This window comes from Rhinoderma darwinii, chromosome 5 (assembly GCF_050947455.1).
Source record: "Rhinoderma darwinii isolate aRhiDar2 chromosome 5, aRhiDar2.hap1, whole genome shotgun sequence".
Taxonomy (NCBI): domain Eukaryota; kingdom Metazoa; phylum Chordata; class Amphibia; order Anura; family Rhinodermatidae; genus Rhinoderma; species Rhinoderma darwinii.
The window spans coordinates 233,412,507-233,424,949 of NC_134691.1; the positions used below are offsets into that span (position 1 = coordinate 233,412,507).

The following is a 12,443-nucleotide window of genomic DNA, read 5'->3' on the forward strand; positions in this document are numbered from 1 at the left end:
ACCCCTACAAAGGGGTAGCCAACTGAAAAAAAAATCTGTTCTTATCAGTTTAATATCTGATACGTTCCCTATCTGGGGACCATATATTAAATGGATTTTTAGAACAGGGAGATGGAAATAGAGCTTGTTCTGTCCACTCCACGCATTGACCTGGTATTGCAGTATCTCCAGGACCGGTGCACCCTTTCCTTATGTGTTCACTAAAATCAGATTTCAAAAGTGCTTTTTCCATTGTTTGTTTCTTGCACATTGGATCTCTCCTTTAATCCCATTATTTCAACACCTGTTGGACAATGCATTTTTGAAATGTGTGATAATGACCTAATTTATTAAATGACTTGATGAATAGATTGCCACCTCTTGTGTTGTGTCTGTGTTTCTGTGTTTCAATTTGGAACAGCTCATTCCCCTTCCTTTTCTTCTCTCCTCCTAGGTAAGTACAAGAGCTGCACCTGAGTCAGCCAGTCACTCAGTCACTGATTGATGCAGCCAGTGGCGGACACAGACTGCAAAAGGCCCCTGTGCAGATAATGTGCCAGGGCCCCCCCCCCCCCCCCCCCAATACCGACAAAGTTACCTAAACATATATATGCATATAAAAATAAACCTTACTAATAAAAATTATGAAGGAAGATTTATATTGTACATTTTATTACCAGTTTAGAACACAAGTAACACATTTTTTTCCGGGTTAAATTCTTATCTAAACTAAGTCCCTAAATGTGGGCAAAGAAAATGAAAAACCTATACTCACCTCCTCCGGCGCCTCCGTTCCCCCTCCGCAGCCCCTATCCCTTTCTGTGTTTACAAAGCTGCTGTGGTGACGCGCGGTCGATGGCACATGACCGCTGCAGCCAATCAATGCCCTCAACAGCGATTTGCTGTGGAACTACTGTCCTCAGCAGCACACCAATGAGGAGTTATTGGCAGCAGCGGTCACGTGCCATCGGCAGCGCGTCACCAGTGCAGCCTTGTACACTTGTAACACAGACCGAGACAGGAGGATGGGGGCTGCGGCGGGTGAACGGAGGCGAGGGAGGAGGTGAGTATAGTTTTTTTATTTTCTTTGCCCACATTTAGAGACTTAGGTTAAATTGAATCATTGAATATAACACAAAGCACTCATGCAACTGAGATGCAATAATTTAGATGATCTTATCATGCTTAGCTTACTGCACTGTTACCTATCAAGCAGGACTGAATCTCAAGATATCTACAGAGGGGGCTGTATGGCGTTATCTACAGGGGGGACTGTATGGCGCTATCAACAGAGGGGGCTGTATGGCGTTATCTACAGGGGGGACTGTATGGCGCTATCTACAGAGGGGTCTGTATGGCGCTATCTACAGGGGGGTCTGTATGGCGCTATCTACAGGGGGGACTGTATGGCGCTATCTACAGGGGGGACTGTATGGCGCTATCTACAGGGGGGACTGTATGGCGCTATCTACAGGGGGGACTGTATGGCGCTATCTACAGGGGGGACTGTATGGCGCTATCTACAGGGGGGACTGTATGGCGCTATCTACAGGGGGGACTGTATGGCGCTATCTACAGGGGGGACTGTATGGCGCTATCTACAGAGGGGGCTGTATGGCGTTATCTACAGGGGGGCTGTATGGCGTTATCTACAGGGGGGTCTGTATGGCGCTATCTACAGGGGGGACTGTATGGCGCTATCTACAGGGGGGACTGTATGGCGCTATCTACAGGGGGGACTGTATGGCGCTATCTACAGGGGGGACTGTATGGCGCTATCTACAGGGGGGACTGTATGGCGCTATCTACAGGGGGGACTGTATGGCGCTATCTACAGGGGGGACTGTATGGCGCTATCTACAGGGGGGACTGTATGGCGCTATCTACAGGGGGGACTGTATGGCGCTATCTACAGGGGGGACTGTATGGCGCTATCTACAGGGGGGACTGTATGGCGCTATCTACAGGGGGGACTGTATGGCGCTATCTACAGAGGGGGCTGTATGGCGTTATCTACAGGGGGGCTGTATGGCGTTATCTACAGGGGGCTGTATGGTGTTATCTACAGGGGGGACTTTATGGCGTTATCTACAGTGGGGTCTGTATGGCGTTATCTACAGGGGTTCTGTATGGCGTTCCCTACAGGGGGGGTCTGTAGGGAAAGTCATACAGCCCCCCCCTGTAGGGAACGCCATACAGACCCCCCTTTAGGGAACGCCATACAGACCCCCTGTAGGGAACGCTATACAGCCCCCCCTGTAGGGAACGCTATACAGCCCCCCCTGTAGGGAACGCCTTACAGCCCCCCCCTGTAGGGAACGCTATACAGCCCCCCCCCTGTAGGGAACGCCATACACCCCCAATCACTCAAAAAAATGCGACCTACAGTGTGAAAAGACAAAAGACATGTATCCCCTATCCACAGGATAGGGGATACATGTGTGATCGCTGGCATTGATAGGGAGAGCGGGGGACCGAAAGTCCCCCGAAGTTCTCCATCACTCACCTCTGACTTCCGGTGTCTGCGCAGCTCAAGTGTGACCGGCGCTCCATTCATTTCTACGGAGCTGCCGACACAGACCCCGGAAGTCCGAGGTTTGTGATGGAGAACTTCAGGGGACTTTCGGTCCCCCGTTCTCCCTATCAATGCCAGCGATCACACACGTATCCCCTATCCTGTGGATAGGGGATACATGTCTTATGTTTAATGGCAGAGCGGGGAGATACTCCCTGCTCTGCCGTAGTGTTCCGTGGCATCGCGCTGTAGCAGCCATAGCGGCAGCTAGCGGAGATTCCGGCCAAGGTGGGGGCCCGTGCCGGCAGGTGACGCGGGCCCCCTCATGCCGCGGCCCCGTAGCAGCCGCTACGGCTGCTATAGCAGTAGTTACGCCCCTGTGTTAGGGGGAGTTCACACTGAGGTTTTTTTCGCGAAAAACGTCAGAAAGTGCCTCCCATTGAAATCCATGAAATTTTTCCTGCGAGCAGTAAAAACCGCATGCGGGAAAAAGAAGCGCAATGCCCTTTCTTCGGGCGTTTCTGTCTCTGACTTCCCATTGACAACAATGGCAGGCAGAAAATGCGTTTTTTGCTGCGTTTCCCTGCCCACGGCCCGATGGCCGAAAAACGCCACAAAAAAACGCAATGAAAAACGCGGGAAGTGTTCTACCGGCAGGTCAAAATATGCCTCAAAATTCCGGAAGGAATTATGAGGCAGATTTTTCTACATAAAAACTTCTCCCTTCTGACATGAACTTTTTAACTTCATCTACCTGTCCTCTGCAGTCTGCACGTCCTCCACTCGTCCTGTGTCTGTCCTCCGCTCATCCTATGAGTTCTCCGGCAGTCCTGACTGTACTGTCCAGCCGCCCGAAGTCTTACGTCGCACCGCCCCCTGTCCTCTCCCCTGCCTGAGCGCTCCTCCTACCACCAGCATCGCCGTCCTGTCCTATTCATCTGTGCCAGATTGGCAGTGCAGTGTAGCGGCTATCACCGGGCCCGGGCACCCGCCCCCTCCCTCCCGATTGGTAGTGCAGTGTGGCGGCTATCACCGGGCCCCCGCCCCCTCCCTCCCCTCATGCCTAGTGTTGTGATGCTACTAGGCATGAGGGGGCCCGTGCCGCCAGGCCTGGTACATAAAATGTAATGTGCCTGTCAGGGCGACACGGGCCCCCCCATGCCGCGGGCCCCGTAGCAGCTGCTACGGCTGCTACTGTGGTAGTTACGCCACTGAACGGGCCCCCTTCCCACGCGGGGCCCTTGTGCAGCTGCACCGGCTGCACATGCGGTATGTCCGCCCCTGGATGCAGCACCACAGTCAAGTAGTGGAATAGTGGAGTAGGGAAACAGCAATCAGACATTGCACCCGCCACAATGGACCTACCTGTGTACACTAGATGGATGTGATGGAATGAGCTGTCCACCTACATTTCAAAGAAGTAAGAATTGAAGTTGCAACAAACCCTTGTCTACAAAGAGACCACCAATTTGGATTTGTTACTACGTTACCTGGAAGAATAACAAACTGTGCAAGGATGGAGGTTGTAGGAGGAAGGAGAAGAAGGTGTCTGTAAAGTTGGAGGATGCCTATTTGCCATTTTGCAGTCCCCTGTCTCCCTCTTGTGGCCTGCTGGAGGCAGCTAGCTAGCTGTGCAGACAACACATGTTGTAGTTTTGCCCTCCTAGGCAACACTGAGTGACTGACTGAGCAGCAACGTCTAATATAAGGTTCTGACGGAACTTTGCGCGTGTCATAGTGGGGCCCTAAGAAGTGAGAGCAAGCTTTATGACCTCATAATGGGACCTGAGACAGACAAGCCTGGGCCCAGGCAGTGTTGGTCAGTGCTGGTCAGCAGGCACTGTATTGCAGGTGATCAAAGGCGTGCAGGGAGAAGGGGTGGCTGTGGGCATGCACTTTCTGCTGCTGCTAGCGTTTGTCTGCACGGCAGGAGGGCACTTGGGCGTTGCCAGGAAGGTGTTTTTATGTAGATTCCTCCGCTTTCTGCACAGCATTGTGGTGCAAGCAAATGAAGCAAATCCTCTCTCGCTTCCTCTCCGGCCTTTTGTCACCTCCTGCCTGCTTGTGTAAGTGTGTGAGCCAGCAGGGCCCCATGGAGGTGCCTCGTATTAGGCTGAATCGCTGCAAGGGGTGAGCAGCAGTATTGGGCAGGCTCTGTCAATGCGCCCCACATTCGGGTTATCGCTTCTCGGCCTTTTGGCTACGATCAAGGTTCGTCCTGACGTAGCAGGAGGAATTTCTTTTTTCTGTGGTCTACGACTGACAGGTGCATCACGTCTGGAAAGAATACTATTCGTTTGGAGGGGAGTCCCACGGACATGTTAAGGAACAATGTTGTATACCTGGTTCGGGATATCATGATGAGGAAGATCGGAGTCCAGAAGGTGGAAATCTTCAGTGTGAATGAGTTCCCACGCAGAGGTATTTACGAAGTCACTTTTGAAAATGGGGGAAGGTGTCTACATGTATTTGAATGGCTGAGAACTTATGCAAATGACTCATTGCTGGCCGGGATGAAAGTAACACCGTTGTTTGGGCTACAGGAGAAGATGGTAGTTGTCCATGTATACAACCCCTATACAAGTGTGGACCTGATTGAGAACTTACTGAAACACTATTGTGAACATGTGCGTGGTGGGGACAAACTCACTAATGTGTTGGGCATTTACAATTGTAAGCTCAGGTTTTTTGTCCACTTCAGAATGGACTCTACTTGTGTGGGAGGCTTCATGCACCCGCCTGCAAATTTTTCTGTTGCAGGGTTCAGGGGCTATATTACGTATGCTGGACAGCCGACCTTTTGCCACAATTGTTTCCAGTTTGGCCACACAAAAGATAGTTGTGATAAGGGTCAGGTATGCAGAAATTGCAAGCAAGTTGGACACCATGCTGGAAGTTGCAACCAAGGCAGGGTGTGTGATTTGTGTGGAGCCGACACCCACCTGTACAGAGATTGCCCAGCTGCCAGACAAGGGAGGGAGGAGGAAGGGGCAGAAATATGCAAATTGGAAGGTAGGAGGTCACCAGACAAAGTGATGCAGAAGTGGAGAGAGTCCAGAGAGAAGTGGCTAGAAAGCAAAATGCAGCCGAGGATGTTGCAGCAGCGGGAAAACCTGCAGTGCCCAGTATAGTGGAGGAAACACAAATGGAGGACGTAATTGAGGGAGTAGTGAGTTCAGTTCACCCCTCGGATCCGGCGAACATTGAGATGTTCTCATCAAGCAATGAGACTAGTTTGTGTCACAGGGAGGGTGGTGGGAAACAAAAAAAACGACAACGCAGACAGTGATGAGTTTGTACAAGTGGAGACCAAAAGAAGAAGAAGATTCGCCCAAAAAAAGTGGTGGTGAGATGGGTTCGGAGGTGGTCTTTAAAACTGACAAAAACCCGTTTGATGCGTTACAGGCACAGGACCCAGATCCTAATTAAAGTGGCTAAAAGTTATGCAACTGTATAAGCTTTTTGTTATGTTTAAGTTTTGGTGTTTAATATGCCTGTAAAGTTTATTTTTCCTCAGAGTTTTGCAGGAGTGAGGAGTTCAGAGCCTGGGCATGGTAAGGCAATAGCTGGGAACTGCTGATTTTTTGGTGCAATGGGTTTTATTATTTGTTCACAGAATGTGAGGGTCTTTAAGAACAAGGCTAGAAGAACCGCAATTTTAAGTTTTCTTAGGCAGGAAAATGCTTCTATTTTTTGTCTGCAGGAGTGTGGCATTGAATGTGCGATAAGTCCTGACGAATGGCAGTGTGGGAGTGCGGTGTGGTCTGGAAGTGTGAGTAATAAAAATGATGGGGTGGGAATTTTGATAAAATCTAAAGAAATTACTCTAGATAGTTACATTGTAGTAGAGGAGGGGAGGTGTGTATCCGCAATATTAAAATATAATAATGTGAAATTTAAATTAATTAATGTTTACGCGTCCGCAAATAAAAATGAAAGGGCAGCATTATTTGAAAAAATGAAATTTTATGTTCAGGGTAGAATACCTGTTATCATTATTGGGGATATGAATTGTGATCTGTCTAAACGTTCTTTTGATGTGTTTGGGAAAATTTTGTCTGATTTAATTTGTGATTTTAGGTTGGGGGATATTCAGAATCTATGTAGAATTGACCCAGAATTCAAAACATATTCTGATAGAGAGGGTATTCATTCCAAATTAGATTATTGTTTACTGTCAGAAAATGTGAAGTCGGAAAGCTATAGGCAGAAGTCTGTAATGTATTTGGACCATGATGCATTGTTCTGTGGGGTTGATGTAGGGATGAGTGGTACGTATGGGAAAGGATTGTGGAAGCTCAACATAAGTCATTTAGATAGTGTGGATGTGAGGGAGCAGTATGAACGGTTGTATGCAGTGTGGTGTGAAAAACAAAGTGAATTTGGGGATATACTTTTGTGGTGGGAGTGGGTGAAATGTAAAACAAAGTCCTTTTTCAAAACTGTTGGGTATAAGGCAGGTACAATTAGAAGGAGAAATTATGTCAAACTGAATTCAAGATTGAGGTTTCTGTATAGATTGAGAGAGGAAGGAATGGATGTTGAGGATGAAATTGTGGGTGTGAGAAGGGAAATTAAACATTTTTTGTCTGAAAAGAGGAGGAACATTATTTTCAGAGCAAAGTTGGAAAAAATGGAACAGGATGAGAAGTGTTCGCGTTTCTTCTTTAACCCCTTCACGACCACCCCACGTAGATTAACGGGTTGCAAAGCTGGTCGTTGTGCTTGCAGCCCGTTAATCCACGTGTGCTCCTAACAGAGCACACAGACGCTCCCCGCAGCCCGGCATCTCCCAGTACAGGCTGCTACTAGCAGCCTTAGTACTGGGGGAAAACATCGGGTCGGATCACAGCGGTGATCCGAACCGATTAACCCCTTAATTGCGGCAGTCAATAGTGACCGCCGCATTTAAGTTCTTATAGCAACATCGGCACCCCGCTACGCGATTGCGGGGGCCGATTGTTGCGGGGGGGCGATTGCTATGGCAAATGGAAGCCTAACAAAGGCTTCCTATCTGCCATTACGTTAGCCGATTAGGCCCCGCCCGGAGGCGGAGCCTGATCGGCTTGCTGTCAGTGAACAACTGACAGTTCTAATACATTGCACTACATGGGTAGTGCAATGTATTAGAACATCAAACAAACAGTTGGACCTTCAAGTCCCCTAGTGGGACTAAAGAAAAGTGTAAAAAAAAAGTAAAAATAAAAGTTGTAAAAATACAATAAAAGTTTCAAATAATAACACAAAACACAATCGCCCTTTTTCCTTTATCAAGTCATTTATTATTGAAAAAAATAATAAAGCCATACATATTTGGTATCGCTGCGACCGTAACGACCGTAACTATTAAAATATTATGTTATTTATTCCGCACAGTGAACGCCGTAAAAAAAAAAAAAAAAAAATACTGACATAATTGCTATTTTTTGGTCACTTTGTCTTCCAAAAATTGAAATAAAAAGTGATCAAAAAGTCGCATGTACCCAAGAATGATACCTATAAAAACTATAACTTGTCTCGCTAAAAATAAGCCCTCATACAGCTCCGTCAACGAAAAAATTAAAACCGTTATGGCTCTCACAACTTGGCGACAGAAAAAATCCATTCTCTTTACAAAGGTTATTTTATTGTGCAAAAAGTTGTAAAACATAAAAAAGTTCTAGAAATTAGGTATCACCGGAATCGGACTGACCCGCAGAATAACGTTAACATGTAATTAATGATGCGTGGTGAACGCTGTATAAAAAGAATTAAAAAAATAATGTCAGAATTGCTGTTTTTTGGTCACCTTGCCTCCCAAAAAAAAAAGGATAACAGGTGATCAAAAAGTCACATGTGCCCCAAAATGGTACCAATAAAAGCTACAGCTCGTCCCGCAAAAAAAACAGCCCTCATACCACTACGTCTATGAAAAAATAAAATTAGTTAAGGCTCCAATAAGCCAGGAAATAAAAATATGCAGATGTGCCGGCCCGAGGGGAACATTTCTTCTGTTTCAAGTGGCGAATTATCAAGGCCCCTAAAATTAGGGAACCAGGTAGGGGAGTGCCCAAACATATCTGCTGGAAGCGACGGTACCCGTATTATACCAGGAAAACACTTCTCAGCAAAATTCCTCAAACTGCAAAGGTGCGGAGTGTGGACCAAAAGGGGGATAAGAAAGGACACAGTTTATCAGTGCGACACCGGCCTGTGCAGAAAGGGTTGTGTCACAGCGTAACACACATCTATGGATTATTTTATTGTTTTTGTTTACCCCATTATTATACCACCTGACTGTGCCCCTTATATACTCCGCCCGGCTTACATGTACCCCCACATTATAAACGGAAACACCAGTAAGACTCAATACAAGACTACTACAAGCAAAATCCACACTCCAAAAGCCAAATGGCGCTACCTCCCTTCTGAACCCTACTGTGTGCCCAAACAGCAGTTTATGACCACATATGTGGTATTGCCGTACAAAGGAGAAGTTGCTTTACAAGTGTTGTGGTGCTTTTTTTCATTTATTTGTTGAGAAAATGAAACATTTTCAGCTAAAACTACGTCTTATTGAAGAAAAAGGATTTTTTTTAATTTTCACTGCCCAATTCTAATAAAATCTATGAAACACCTGTGGGGTCAAAATGCTCACTACACCCCTAGATGAATTCCTCAAGGGGTGTAGTTTTGTGAATCGAGTCACTTTTGGGGAGTTTCCACTGTACTGACACCTTAGGAGCTTTGCAATAGTGACATGGTGTCAAGAAACCAATCCAGAAAAATCTGTGCTCCAAAAGCCAAATGGCGCTCCTTCTCTTCAGATCCTTGCCGTGTGTCCAAACAGCAGTTTATGACCACAAATGGGGTATTGCCGTACTCCAGAGAAGTTGCTTTACAAATTTTTTATTTTTTTTATTCCTTTATTTGTTGAGAAAATGAAAAATTTTGAGCTAAAGCTACGTCTTATTGGAAAAAAAGTATTTTTTTTATCTTCACTGCCCAATTCTAATAAAATCTATGAAACCCCTGTGGGTTCAAAATGCTCACTACACCCCTAGATGGATTCTTCAAGGGGTGTAGTTTCCTAAATGGAGTCACTTCTTTGGTGTTTTCACTGTTTTGGTCCCTTAGGGGCTTTGCAAATGCGACGTGGTCTCCGCAAACCATTCCTGCTAAATTTGAGCTGCAAAAACCAAATGTCGCTCTTTCCCTTCTAAGCCCTGCCATGTGTCCAAACAACCGTTTATTACCACATGTGGGGTACTGTTTTACTCGGGAGAAATTGATTTACAAATGTAGTGGTGCATTTTCACCTTTTAGCCCTTGTGGAAATTAGAAAAAATTAGCTAAACCTACATTTTCTTTGGAAGAATGTAGATTTTCATTTTCACGGCCTACTTCCAATAATTTCTCCAAAAAACCTGCGGGGTCAAAATGCTCACTATACCCCTAGATAATTTCCTCAAGGGGTATAGTTTCCGAAATGGGGTCACTTTTGGGGGATTTCCACTGTTTTGGCGCCGCAAGAGCCTTTCAGACCCGACATGGTGCCTAAAATATTTTCTAATAAAAAAGGAGGCCCCAAAATCCTCTAGGTGCTCCTTTGCTTCTGAGGATGGTGCTGCAGTCAATAAGTGCACTAGGGCCACATGTGGGGTATTTCTAAAAACTGCAGAATCTGGGCAATAGATATTGAGTTGCGTTTCTCTGGTAAAACTTTCTGTGTTACAAAAAAATAGATGAAAAATTAATTTCTGCAAAAAAAATGGTACCAATAAAAGCTACAGCTCGTCCCGCAAAAAAAACAGCCCTCATACCACTACGTCTATGAAAAAATAAAATTAGTTAAGGCTCCAATAAGCCAGGAAATAAAAATATGCAGATGTGCCGGCCCGAGGGGAACATTTCTTCTGTTTCAAGTGGCGAATTATCAAGGCCCCTAAAATTAGGGAACCAGGTAGGGGAGTGCCCAAACATATCTGCTGGAAGCGACGGTGCCCGTATTATGCCAGGAAAACACTTCTCAGCAAAATTCCTCAAACTGCAAAGGTGCGGAGTGTGGACCAAAAGGGGGATAAGAAAGGACACAGTTTATCAGTGCGACACCGGCCTGTGCAGAAAGGGTTGTGTCACAGCGTAACACACATCTATGGATTATTTTATTGTTTTTGTTTACCCCATTATTATACCACCTGACTGTGCCCCTTATATACTCCGCCCGGCTTACATGTACCCCCACATTATAAACGGAAACACCAGTAAGACTCAATACAAATATAATGGTGGTTTCTCTTGGCTCAAATACCCACAAAAACTCTCTCAGACCGGAGCAGGCAAAACTAAATTGGGTATGATCCAACAAATACCCTAAATAGCATATATAAAGTACAGTGAAGTTTACCGCTCAGACGGCACTGGTAACAGTCCAATATCATTCAGTATAGACACTCTCTCCCAGAAAAATGCAGTGGACAGTCCGCAATCCAATGAGGGTGTGGATGGTAATTCTTATCCTTGTAGTTCCACCAAGCTCCTTATCGTCTCCCTCCACATTCAAAGAACTCCTGGTAGGAAAAGGATCTTATGTCTAGAAGTAACAAAAAATAAAAGCATCAAGGTAAGTAAAAATCTTTAAAATTTCTAGGCGGCACGCCAAACACTCTCGCCCGACCCTGGGTTTCGCCCTTCCGGCTTCCTCTGGGGCATGTGTGACGTGTCTAATTAACAGGTTTATATAGCCGCATATCATTTAAATTTACATAAATTTACATACATAAAAAATGGTTAAAAAAAACATATACACCCACAATGATCTCTGCAATATATAGAGATAATCTGATCTTACCATCATAATCGTATACATATATATACACTTTTATTATTTTTATATAAATGCCTAATCTCTTTAAAAAGTAAAAAAATATATAATATATTATGCTAAACAAGCCTATTTGCCACCTTTATAGTTGGTTAGATTCCACATATCATCCCATATCCATTATATTGATTTTTATTTATATTTTATCAGTTGTTTTATATTTTTTCTGTCTCTAATTTTCCACTTAGTCTGAACTGTGGCCAATCTCTAAAGCTTCCAGAGCTTCAGTGAGCTGCAGCTAATCAGAACAATTAAGTTCTGCTGAGACAAGATCCCTTGGTCATAATGCTATGTGTGAACAAGTCTCTTACTAATACTATACATAGGGCATTTTTTGGCATAATTGTTTTCATAACATGGAACTACAAATATGGACCAGAATATCTATCAGATGGTATCTCACCAATATTAATAAATACTTGTATAAACAAAACAAAAAAAAAACAAAAAAACATTTTTATAAAAAACACTTCAATTCGAAGTCTGAATTGAGTCCTAAGGGCTGAAGCGTTTTTAATTGATAGATCCAAAAACTTTCTTGCTTGCTCATTTTTTTAATAAAATCCTCCCCCCTCCAATGATTATCAATTGTCTCAATAGCAAAGAATTTAGTGTCCTTGGGATCTTTATGGTGGAATTTACAATAGTGTGCTGATACACTATGGTCCATCTTGCCTTTTCTGATGTTATTACAGTGTTCTGCTATTCGAGTTTTCAATTTGCGGGCTGTACGTCCTACATATAACTGCCCACAGGGACACTGCAATAAGTATATAACCCCTTTAGTATTACACGTTGTAAAATGTTTGATCTCATATTTTCTTTTATTTTCGGCATCCATGAAAAAGGTAACATTCCCCTTTCTTTTATTATACCCCACTTCTTTACAAGCTTTACACTTGTTACAGGAAAAAAATCCTTTTGTCGCAATAATTGGTTTTGTAGGAGCTTTTATAAAACTATGAGTAATTTTATCCTTTATATTAGGTGCCCTACGATGTACAATACTAGGATTTTTGGGCAACCTAGATCCTATAACAGGATCGTTCCTTACAATATGCCAATTTTTTCTAATAATATTTCGTA

At 44.6% G+C, this 12,443-nt stretch overlaps 1 non-coding gene across 1 annotated transcript; it reads left to right on the forward strand.

The window, feature by feature from the left end:
* On the forward strand, nt 1-187 carry LOC142654360 (U2 spliceosomal RNA). The gene has a single exon (XR_012849015.1). It is a non-coding gene; the product is annotated as a U2 spliceosomal RNA (small nuclear RNA).
* Nucleotides 188-12,443: the final 12,256 nt, after the last annotated feature.